General features: G+C 45.0%; 1 protein-coding gene across 5 annotated transcripts in view; it reads right to left on the reverse strand.

Annotated features, from left to right (window-relative positions):
* The window catches only part of ZnT63C (zinc transporter 63C), a 122,629-nt gene that overhangs the window by 108,849 nt on the left and 469 nt on the right, over positions 1 to 13,311 (reverse strand). The window lies entirely within an intron of this gene.

Below are 13,311 nucleotides of genomic sequence, written 5' to 3' on the forward strand. Positions count from 1 at the left end.
TATGGCACCATCTACTCCTCACTGGCTCTACTGTGCAAGTCTGGGACCTCGGGCCAGATTCACGAAGCAGTTACGCAAGTACTTACGAACGTGTACATCTTTCCTCAATCTTTGACGGCTTTGGTTACATTTATTAAATAGTTTACAGGCATGAAAATTTCCCAATCAACTGTTGTTATTGTTATAAACAGCCTCCTGGTGCTTCGGAGCTCATTAACTATTTAATAATTGTAAACAAAGCCGCCAAAGATTGAGAAAAGATGTTCAGGTTCGTAAGTACTTGCGTAACTTCTTCGTGAATCTAGCCCCCAGGTCCTCCGGTATCTTCCATGTATATATTATATGATACCTCTCTCGTCTCCTTTTCAGAGCTTTGAGACGCTCCCAATACTTTAGGTACTGTATCATGTGTATGTGTGCCGTATAGGTTCTCTGTATCCCCTCTATTCCAGCCATCTCTCCTGCTCTGAAGGAGGACGTGAGCAGCGAGCAGTACCAGAACAGTGTTACCACTATGGTAGTGGTGGCATCCCGGGGTCTCAAAGTTCTCATAATCTCTCCTACGATTTTGTTTTCAATGAACCTCTGAACAAAATCCATAAGCGAAACTAATTCTTTATGAATGTGATATTTATAAAGGGTAAGAAGGGAGGAAAGAGGAAGGGAGGGAAAGGGGAGAAGATAGGAGACAGACAACACATTACAAAGCATAAAGATAGCACACCAACAACTTGGGTTGAGAGATTCATCAAAAGATACCATCACTAAGCTCCGCCTGACTGCTACCTCCACCACCACCACACATCAAGGCCACCACAATAGTTGGAGTGTGAGGTACGAGGTCCAACAAGACTAGTAGGGGACCCTAGAGCTAGACATCACTTGGCCGTAGACATCGACGAGTCAGTACTGACAGGAGAGTACACAACACTCTCCTGGAGCACGGTGGGGCAAGGCCTGCTGCTTCACTCCTCCATAAACAGTAACGTAAAGGTAATTATGTTTAGCTGTTTCTTAACAACACTTGCATGTTTGAACAATATACGTGTGTGGTGTTTGTCAACCACATCACAATAATAATAATAACCCACATAACACTATTACTTTATTATATGTAACCTCTTTATAATACCTTTATATAATATTTGTAAATAACTCGCTGTGTGTATGGTGTGTGTGTGTGTGTACTCACCTAGTTGTGTTTGCGGGGGTTGAGCTCTGGCTCTTTGGTCCCGCCTCTCAACCGTCAATCAACAGGTGTACAGGTTCCTGAGCCTATTGGGCTCTATCATATCTACATTTGAAACTGTGTATGGAGTCAGCCTCCACCACATCACTTCCTAATGCATTCCATTTGTCAACCACTCTGACACTAAAAAAGTTCTTTCTAATATCTCTATGGCTCATTTGGGCACTCAGTTTCCACCTGTGTCCCCTTGTGCGTGTGCCCCTTGTGTTAAATAGACTGTCTTTATCTACCCTATCAATTCCCTTCAGAATCTTGAATGTGGTGATCATGTCCCCCCTAACTCTTCTGTCTTCCAGCGAAGTGAGGTTTAATTCCCGTAGTCTCTCCTCGTAGCTCATACCTCTCAGCTCGGGTACTAGTCTGGTGGCAAACCTTTGAACCTTTTCCAGTTTAGTCTTATCCTTCACTAGATATGGACTCCATGCTGGGGCTGCATACTCCAGGATTGGCCTGACATATGTGGTATACAAAGTTCTGAATGATTCTTTACACAAGTTTCTGAATGCCGTTCGTATGTTGGCCAGCCTGGCATATGCCGCTGATGTTATCCGCTTGATATGTGCTGCAGGAGACAGGTCTGGCGTGATATCAACCCCCAAGTCTTTTTCCTTCTCTGACTCCTGAAGAATTTCCTCTCCCAGATGATACCTTGTATCTGGCCTCCTGCTCCCTACACCTATCATCATTACATTACATTTGGTTGGGTTAAACTCTAACAACCATTTGTTTGACCATTCCTTCAGCTTGTCTAGGTCTTCTTGAAGCCTCAAACAGTCCTCTTCTGTTTTAATCCTTCTCATAATTTTAGCATCGTCCGCAAACATTGAGAGAAATGAATCGATACCCTCTGGGAGATCATTTACATATATCAGAAACAAGATAGGACCGAGTACAGAGCCCTGTGGGACTCCACTGGTGACTTCACGCCAATCGGAGGTCTCACCCCTCACCGTAACTCTCTGCTTCCTATTGCTTAGATACTCCCTTATCCACTGGAGCACCTTACCAGCTACACCTGCCTGTCTCTCCAGCTTATGTACCAGCCTCTTATGCGGTCCTGTGTCAAAGGCTTTCCGACAATCCAAGAAAATGCAGTCCGCCCAGCCCTCTCTTTCTTGCTTAATCTTTGTCACCTGATCGTAGAATTCTATCAAGCCTGTAAGGCAAGATTTACCCTCCCTGAACCCATGTTGGCGATTTGTCACGAAGTCCCTTCTCTCCAGATGTGTTACCAGTTTTTTCTCACGATCTTCTCCATCACCTTGCATGGTATACAAGTCAAGGACACTGGCCTGTAGTTCAGTGCCTCTTGCCTGTCGCCCTTTTTGTATATTGGGACCACATTCGCCGTCTTCCATATTTCTGGTAGGTCTCCCGTCTCCAGTGACTTACTATACACTATGGAGAGTGGCAAGCACTCTGTGTGTGTGTGTGTGTGTGTGTGTGTGTGTGTGTGTGTGTGTGTGTGTGTGTGTGTGTGTGTGTGCGCGCGCGCGCGCGCGTGCGCACCGAGTGCCAAAGGTGCGTGATAATGGTGATAACTATATCATAAAACATTATTCAAGACGAAGAAATATATTTAATCCTTTGATGATTGACAATTGGTGTTGCTGTAACATTTCCGGGAATACTATACACTGCTGTACTTGGCTCGAGTCGTGTCGTATTCATGAAATACTTTGAATAATTAAGAAACACATTTTGACTTGCCAACTACCTTTGTGTAACGTGTCCCTGTGCTTGACTGCAAGCAACCTCAATTCTACTGACACTTGCTACATTACCTAGGTGGTCATACTAGCGCATGTCTAGTATGTCCCATGAACAAATCCACAAGGGCCGTGACGAGGATTCGAACCTGCGTCCGGGATTCGTCCGTTCGAATCCTCGTCACGGCCCTTGTGGATTTGTTCATTTGATGCATCACGTTAGTGTGATCTCTGTGTGTGTAGTATGTCCCATATTTACCGCTTCCACCAATTCGTCACAAATATGACGTATTAGTAAGTAGAAAGCACCATGACATATTACTCATGGGTAATGGGCAATACCCATATGGATAATATTTGTGGGTGCTGTCAAGTGCGCGCGCTCGCCTCACGCCCGCCTCACTACTCACCTTTACTGCTTGTAACTCTCCCATATGCCTGAGAAAGCAGTCTTGAAATCACCTTCGTCGGCAGAAATTAACCTGGCTTTTAACGTGTCGGTATCCGGAATAATGGCAATCCCAGAGCCTTTAACACTAGTGCTTGGCAGTCACATTTTCTCACTCAGGCTAACTTACACGACTGATGGAGCAGCATTTCTTGACATATTTACCTGCTGTGTTTGTGGTGTAATTACTGGGGGAGGGGGAGGGGGGGGGTGAGAGTAAGGTGTGCCAGCATTACACAGCAACCACTACCTTACTATACCGCCTCAAGCCTGTGTGTGTGTGTGTGTGTGTGTGTGTGTGTGTGTGTGTGTGTGTGTGTGTGTGTGTGTGTGTGTGTGTGTGTGTGTGTGCGTGTATTCACCTAGTTGTGTTTGCGGGGGTTGAGCTTTGCTCTTTCGGCCCGCCTCTCAATTGTTTACTACTTTTTTTCCTCCACACCACACAAACACACACCCTAGGAAGCAGCCCGTGACAGCTGACTAACTCCCAGGTACCTATTTACTGCTAGGTAACAGGGGCATTCAGGGTGAAAGAAATTTTGCCCAATTGTTTCTGCCTGGTGCGGGAATCGAACCCGCGCCATAGAATTATGAGTCCTGCGCGCTATCCACCAGGCTACCAGGCCCTGTGTGTGTGTGTGTGTGTACTCACATAATTGTGCTTGCGGGGCTTGAGCTTTGGCTCTTTGGTCCCGCCTCTCAACCGTCAATCAACTGGTGTACAGGTTCCTGAGCCTACTGGGCTCTATCATATCTACACTTGAAACTGTGTATGGAGTCAGCCTCCACCACATCACTGCCTAAGGTGTGTGTGTGTGTGTGTGTGTGTGTGTGTGTGTGTGTGTGTGTGTGTGTGTGTGTGTGTGTGTGTGTGTGGAGGGTGGTGAGCCCTCATGCAGCCTTGGCCTGCCTCCATGTCATGCCTCCACTCACCTCATTAATTACCCTATTATGATGTGAGGACATACCTCGCTTTGCCCACCATACCTCACTTATGCTCCTCACACTCACCAACTCGGCACAGGAGCCCCACTGAGCCACACCACAGCCAGGAACTGAACACAAGAGCCCTACTGAGCCACACCACAGCCAGGAACTGAACACAGGAGCCCCACTGAGCCACACCACAGTCAGGAACTGAACACAGGAGCCCTACTGAGCCACACCACAGTCAGGAACTGAACACAGGAGCCCTACTGAGCCACACCACAGCCAGGAACTGAGCACAGGAGCCCCACTGAGCCACACCAAAGCCAGGAACTGAGCACAGGAGCCCCACTGAGCCACACCACAGCCAGGAACTGAGCACAGGAGCCCCACTGAGCCACACCACAGCCAGGAACTGAGCACAGGAGCCCCACTGAGCCACACCACAGCCAGGAACTGAGCACAGGACATGTCAGAGGTAATTAGGTGACAATTATAATAATTCGCTAACTGGGCCGCCGGCCAGCGTGTCCAGCAGTGATTAACACGGCGGCGTTATATACCTTGAACGTCAGGCGGGCGGGGCGCCCTCACCCACTGATGTTTGTGGTAGAAAATAATAAAAAAAAACTGCTGCCACCTTCCTCTCCCGCCCGACTCTTCCTGCAGTGTACCAGGACAAGGAAGCCTTCAGTGTACCATGACAAGGAAGCCTGCAGTGTACCATGACAGGGAAGCCCACAGTGTACCATGACAAGGAAGCCTACAGTGTACCATGACAAGGAAGCCTTCAGTGTACCATGACAAGGAAGCCTGCAGTGTACCATGACAGGGAAGCCCCCAGTGTACCATGACAAGGAAGCCAACAGTGTACCATGACAAGGAAGCCTTCAGTGTACCATGACAAGGAAGCCTGCAGTGTACCATGACAGGGAAGCCCACAGTGTACCATGACAGGGAAGCCTGCAGTGTACCATGACAGGGAAGCCCACAGTGTACCATGACAAGGAAGCCTGCAGTGTACCATGACAAGGAAGCCTGCAGTGTACCATGACAGGGAAGCCCACAGTGTACCATGACAGGGAAGCCCACAGTGTACCATGACAGGGAAGCCTGCAGTGTACCATGACAAGGAAGCCTACAGTGTACCATGACAGGGAAGCCCACAGTGTACCATGACAGGGAAGCCCACAGTGTACCATGACAGGGAAGCCCACAGTGTACCATGACAAGGAAGCCTGCAGTGTACCATGACAAGGAAGCCTTCAGTGTACTATGACAAGGAAGCCCACAGTGTACCATGACAGGGAAGCCTGCAGTGTACCATGACAAGGAAGCCCACAGTGTACCATGACAAGGAAGCCTTCAGTGTACCATGACAAGGAAGCCTGCAGTGTACCATGACAGGGAAGCCTTCAGTGTACCATGACAGGGAAGCCCACAGTGTACCATGACAGGGAAGCCCACAGTGTACCATGACAGGGAAGCCTGCAGTGTACCATGACAAGGAAGCCTTCAGTGTACTATGACAAGGAAGCCCACAGTGTACCATGACAGGGAAGCCTTCAGTGTACCATGACAAGGAAGCCCACAGTGTACCATGACAAGGAAGCCTTCAGTGTACCATGACAAGGAAGCCCACAGTGTACCATGACAAGGAAGCCCACAGTGTACCATGACAAGGAAGCCTTCAGTGTACCATGACAAGGAAGCCTGCAGTGTACCATGACAGGGAAGCCTTCAGTGTACCATGACAAGGAAGCCTTCAGTGTACCATGACAAGGAAGCCTTCAGTGTAGTATGACAAGGAAGCCTACAGTGTACCATGACAAGGAAGCCTACAGTGTACCATGACAAGGAAGCCTACAGTGTCCCATGACATGGAAGCCTACAGTGTACCATGACAAGGTAGCCTACAGTGTACCATGACAAGGAAGCCTTCAGTGTACCATGACAAGGAAGCCTTCAGTGTACCATGACAAGGAAGCCTTCAGTGTACCATGACAAGGAAGCCCACAGTGTACCATGACAAGGAAGCCCACAGTGTACCATGACAAGGAAGCCCACAGTGTACATGACAAGGAAGCCCACAGTGTACCATGACAAGGAAGCCTTCAGTGTACCATGACAAGGAAGCCTACAGTGTACCATGACAAGGAAGCCTACAGTGTACCATGACAAGGAAGCCTACAGTGTACCATGACAAGGAAGCCTACAGTGTACCATGACAAGGAAGCCTTCAGTGTACCATGACAAGGAAGCCCACAGTGTACCATGACAAGGAAGCCTACAGTGTACCATGACAAGGAAGCCTACAGTGTACCATGACAAGGAAGCCTACAGTGTACCATGACAAGGAAGCCTACAGTGTACCATGACAAGGAAGCCTACAGTGTACCATGACAAGGAAGCCTACAGGAGAGGGTATATTAGGCGTGTTAGAGCAGTATTCATATACGGAGGCTCAGTGTCAAGAGGAACATAACAAAGCCATTCGAGCCACAAGTGGTGACAGTACCTATAGTGACGCTTGACACAATGTACACATGCACTTTGCCATCCTAATTATTTCACACTTTTGCACTATTATTATTATATAATAAACAGCGTAACATCGGCAAAACCTAATCTAGACCTACTATACTTTTATATATATATATATATATTTATATATATATATATATATATATATATATATATATATATATATATATATATATATATATATATATATATATATATATGTCGTACCTAGTAGCCAGAACGCACTTCTCAGCCTACTATGCAAGGCCCAATTTGCCTAATAATCCAAGTTTTCATGAACTAATGTTCTTTCAACAAACTACCCTACCTAACCTAACCTAACCTAACTTTTTCTGCTACTTAACCTAACCTAACCTATAAAGATAGGTTAGGTTAGGTTACGTAGGGTTGGTTAGGTTCGGTCATATATCTACATTAATTTTAACTCCAATAAAAAAAAATTGACGTCATACATAATGAAATGGGTAGCTTTATGATTTCATAAGAAAAAAAATTGAGAAAATATATTAATTCAGTAAAACTTGGCTTATTAGGCAAATCGGGCCTTGCATAGTAGGCTGAGAAGTTCATTCTGGCTACTAGGTACGACATATATATATATACACACACACAAGGGTTGTTACATTCTTGCAAAGCCACCAGAACGCATAGCGTTTCGGACAAGCCATTAATCTTAATTTTTTCCCTGGAATACGACCCGCCAAATCGTTTAACAACCAGGTACCCATTCACTGCTGGGTGAACAGAGGCTACAGTTAAGGATTAGCGCCCAGTCATTCCTCCCCGGCCAGGATACCAACCCAGGCCAAAGCGCAGAGCGAGTGTCTTACCACTGCGCCACGGGGACTGCCGTGGCAGTCTAAGACTAGATACACAATGTAAGGACTACTTTAGAGCAAATATGTAGTGTTTAAGCAGGCGATGAGTCACAATAACGTGGCTGAAGTATGTTGACCAGACTACACACTAGAAGTTGAAGGGACGACGACGTTTCGGTCCGTCCTGGACCATTCTCAAGTCGATTGTGTGACACACACACAGACCACACACTTCTAGTGTGTGGTCTGGTCAACATGTAGTGTGTAATGCCCAGGAATACAGTAGTTTAATATAATTTTCTCAACTACGTTGAGAAAAATCCTGGTGACTAGCGGTATCATCAGGAGCAGCATCAAAGCCATTACCCGTGGCTGATGCTAGTGGCAGTTTCCCGCTCACCCGGCCAGACCTAGTACACCCGGCCAGACCTAGTACACCCGTACCGTCCTGACCCAATTGCAGGCACCAGCAGCGCTACACTGCCCCCCCCCCCACCCCGGCCCTCCAGCACACACACCTCGCCCCAGCCTCCAGCAGGTCGATAAACCTTGTTCCCACCAGGAGATGCTGGCTCCTGCTGCTGCTGCTCCCTCCCCACCACCCACACACGCTATGGGGACCACCCGCTCGAATGGGGAGGGGGGAGGGGAGACAAAGGAGAGAGAGAGAGAGAGAGAGAGAGAGAGAGAGAGAGAGAGAGAGAGAGAGAGAGAGAGAGAGAGAGAGAGAGAGAGAGAGAGAGAGAGAGAGAGAGAAAGAGAGAAAGAGAGAGAGAGAGAAAGAGAGAGAGAAAGAGAGAGAGAAAGAGAGAAAGAGAGAAAGAAAGAAAGAGAGAGAGAAAGAAAGAGAGAAAGAGAGAGAGAAAGAGAGAAAGAAAGAGAGAAAGAGAGAGAGAAAGAGAGAGAGAGAGAAAGAAAGAGAGAAAGAGAGAGAGAAAGAGAGAAAGAGAGAGAGAAAGAGAGAGAGACACCGAGAGAGACACCGAGAGAGAGACAGACATAGAGAGAGAGAGAGAGAGACAGAGAGACAGAGAGAGACAGCGAGAGAGAGACAGCGAGAGAGAGACAGCGAGAGAGAGACAGCGAGAGAGAGAGAGAGATTATCAGGGAGAAAATGCCAAGCCATTCCGACATATACCACTTGGAAAGGGGGTCAGGATAAGGATTTAGGATGTACCTGGGTGGAGTTCTGGGAGTTTTTCTGCTCCCCCAAGCCCGGCCCTGGGCCAGGCTTGCCTTCACGTGTGAGCGCTTGGTGCCTGTTTGATGGGTTCTGGTTCTTCTACTGCCCAAGCCCGGCCAGAGTCCACCAGGCTGTTGCTTCCAGCGGCCCGCAGACCCATATACCCACCACAGCCCGGTTGCTCCGGCACTCCTTGAAGGAAACTATCCAGTTTTCTCTTGAAGATGTCCACGGTTGTTCCGCAAATATTTCTTATCCTCGCTGGAGGACTTTGAACAACCGTGGACCTCTGAAGGGAGAGAGAGGGGGAGGGAGAGGAGCAAGGGAGGGAGAGGGGGGGAGGGAGAAAGGGGAAGAAAGGGAGAGAGGGGGAAAGAGAGAGGGAAAGAGAGAGAAAGCGAAGGGAGAGAGAGGAAAGGAGAGGAGAAAGGGAGAGAGAGAGGGGGGGGATGGGTGAGGGGGGGGGGGATGGGTGAGGGGGGAAGGGAGAGGAGGAGAGGGAGGAGAGAGGGATGAGGGAGGAGAGAGGAGAGAGGGATGAGGGAGAGAGAGAAGGGGGGGATGGGTGAGGGGGGGAGAGGGAGGGGGAGAGGAGAGAGGAGAGAGGGATGAGGGAGAGATGGGGGAAGGAGTGGGTGAGGGAGAGGGGGGAGGAGAGAGAGGTGGAGGGAGGAATACTACCCAACCCATCCTTTACTCTTGCCCTTGTACTGTACATGTGTATTACTGGATTATTATTTTGATTATGAAATAATCAAATAAACCAAAAGCAAAGTCTGGGATTAATCAACAACTGTGTGGCACAGTATTTATAATATCACAGAACTATCTCAAAAGTTACTCTCCAAGAATGTATATCTATATTTTGCAAGCAAGACCTTGATTTCATTTTAACTGCGTTCAATTGTATTGGAAATATGTCAGCCCATAATGTACTGAAATCACCTTTAGCCTAGGTCCTATTAATAAGAATCTCAAAGCCCTACAATCCCAATCCTTTTGGACAGACCAGTCTCACCAATGAGGTTATGAGCCTAGTACTGTATGTGAAGCTATCACTGACAGCATTTAGGCTTATTTTGCTATATTAGTCTCTTTCTTCCAATAATATATAGGATCTGACAGTACTGTACATGGTACTACATCTGAACAGTACCTTTGTGTCCCCTGCCCCCATCCATCTTTCTTTACTGAGACAATAACATCTACCTTGTCTCAGTAATGAAATGTGGATGGAGGGAATTTTTAACTCTACATGAACCCCTGGGCATCCGGGAGCCGGTCGGCCGAGCGGACAGCACGATGGACTTGTGATCCTGTGGTCCTGGGTTCGATCCCAGGCGCTGGCGAGAAACAATGGGCACAGTTTCTTTCACCCTATGCCCCTGTTACCTAGCAGTAAAATAGGTACCTGGGTGTTAGTCAGCTGTCACGGGCTGCTTCCTGGGGGTGGAGGCGTGGTCGAGGACCGGGCCGCGGGGACACTAAAAGCCCCGAAATTATCTCAAGATAACCTCAAGATAACCATCCACACATTGTTAGCACCCAGAGGTGTTTTCTCGCCTCGGAATAAAAAAATCACTTTATAGTTGTTTATGTAATTTAAGATAGTTGTTCTGTATACTGATATGCCACTATCTTATGATTCTCTGTATTGCTTTTTTCAGATTAATATAGAATCTGATATAGTAACATTATATTTTGCATCATTCATGTATTAAGCAGTAGTTTTTATAGCTATTAAATAGATGAAAAAATATATGTGGATGGTTACTAACAAATAAAGTTTTAACCTCTAATATTCCTACAATTTAATGCACTCTTTGTGAATATATTTACTCCTTGTTTCGACCTCACCTGATGGACTATTTTTGCATTTAATGTAATTTACCTAAATTTATCCAAGGGTCATTAACACACTAGTGACCTCGACAAGGACAGAAAGAGGCTGTCTTGTCTAGGCCCCCCCCCTCCCCTCCCATTTTTTCTGGAATAAATTAATAATAAATAAATAAATAAATAAATATATAAATAAATAAATGTTTATTTAGGTAAGGTACATACAAGAGATTTTACAAAGATTGATGTAATTATAGATAGAGCTAGTACATACAATGCCTAAAGCCACTACAGTATTACGCAAAGCGTTTCGGCCATGAAAATCTAAAATCTGAATCTGAATCTGAAAAGCTGAATCTAAAATTCAGCAGTGTTTTGGCATTTACTACTTAGGTATGGTAGACAGTTCCATGGGTGTATAACCCTATGGGTGAAAAATCATCTTCTATATTCTGTCCTTCATTGTATTCACCTAGTTGTGTTTGTGGGGACTGAGCTCTGCTCTTTCGGCCCGCCTCTCAACTGTCAACTGAAATCGTTTCTCCTCGTTTGTGTTATATCTGACCTTTTGAAGACGTTGTCTGAATCAATATCCTCCAAACTGTTCAGCATTTTCAAAGTTTCGATGAGATCTGCCCTATCATGTCTGATCTGCAGTGTTGTTAGCCCTGTGGCCCTCACCCATTCCTAGTATGAGAGATCACTGTTCTGGAATGATTTTTTTGTCTGGTGGTGAACTTTCTCCAAAGCAGCTGTGTCTTTCTGAAGACAAGGTCTCCATATTTGGATACAATAATCCAAGCAGCACCAGAGATTTATACAGTTGAAAAAACTTCTAACCCCTAAAGTTCCATTTGATTATCTATAATGAAACTAGTCATCATAGTGCTTACTGCATTCAATGATTCACGAAGGTACAAAACTATAACAAGATCATTCACTGAAAGATGGCGAGTGACTCCTTCCCTCAGGATTCTCTCCACAAGCTTACAGGTGTGAGAGGTCAAGCTGATTGGATTGGACCATAATTTTCTGCAGAGTTTTTTCTACCTTTTTTAAAATAAGGGCGACATTTGCATATTTCCAATCTAATGGAATTATTCCTTGGTCCAAAGCTTTTCTGAAAAAGTTTGTGATATGAATAGTTCACATGACAGTTCCTTTACGACTTTAGATGTCCACGCCTCTGGTTTTTTAGTTTTTTAGTTTATCAATGCTTTTAGTTTGTCAATTGACAAGCACCTTGCTATGGTGCTTACCACAGGTGTTCAAACTGTTTTCACTTTCTGATCTATGCACCTTTCACAAAAGTTACATTGGTTTGCCTCCTAAGAACATAAAAACATAAGAGTAAGGTAACTAACTGTAGAAGGCCCATTGTCCCATACGAGGCAGCTCCTATTAATAACCACAATCCCACTCATATATAAGTCCAAGCCATGTTGGATATTACATGCAGGCAGTGTGTGGAGATGGTTGCTGCTTCTGGAAACATTCTTCCAATTTCAATGTTTGGATTCTTCTGTACTTTTTGGTTCTGCAATTTCCACTTCTGTAATTCCTCTAGGAGCTTCATGTTAATAAAGAATTTATATAAGCAGTGCTTCCACTTGCTCTGAAGGTTGTGACAATACAAAATACAAGAATTTATGGTAGAGATATTCAGATATGTGTAGAAACTGTCAGGGCCAACAACAGGACTCTTTTGATGAGTCACATTCTTCTGATATATGTCAATGCTTCCTTTCATTGAACTATAGACTGTCACTTTTTGGTTTCCTTCTCATCCCCAGACTTTAGGTTTTGTCTTTGATACATGCTGCTGAAGACAATTTTTTTTAATTGCTTGGTGGATGGCAGTTAAGAAGCTAGTCACCATAGTGCTTACTCCATTCAATGATTCAGGAAGGTACAAAATTAAAATGATAATGAATTTCAATGTTAACAATCATTAAGCAATAATATTTTTTTTTTTGGTGGGGAGGGGGACATTTAAACACCCCAGGGTACTAATGTAGGGTTAAAGGGGCAATTCATCCTGTTTTTATTCAAATAATTTTGTATTTACTGTACTGTACTAATAAGAAAAGTGCTGCTTATTCCTGTGAGAGTCTATTCTCCAACCATGTACTGAAGTATCTATGTCAATTTATAAAATTACAGTACAGTACATTCTTCATAAAGCAGCACCCCATTGCCTTATATCCAAATACTGTACAATAATGCAGCATATGGCCCTAAAATTTATAGATCATGAGATCACACCATTGATAAACATGTGATACACACACTTATAAGTTACTGAATAAATTATTACCGGTTCCTTCTTTCCATTATCATCGCACTTACATCTCGTTCAGGAAGCCATTTATGAATGCCAATCAAGACCTATTTATATATATATATATATATATATATATATATATTATATATATAATATAAAAGTTCAGGAATAAAGATGGAAATATTTGACAAGCCGCATACTTCCTGTCACCGTCGAGGCCATTAGAAATGGTGGCCCCTGGGTAAATTCTGGTAAATTACCTTATAATTTTAATATTAAATAACAATAAATAATAATAATGTTTATTCAG

Source organism: Procambarus clarkii, chromosome 81 (assembly GCF_040958095.1).
Source record: "Procambarus clarkii isolate CNS0578487 chromosome 81, FALCON_Pclarkii_2.0, whole genome shotgun sequence".
NCBI classification, from domain to species: domain Eukaryota; kingdom Metazoa; phylum Arthropoda; class Malacostraca; order Decapoda; family Cambaridae; genus Procambarus; species Procambarus clarkii.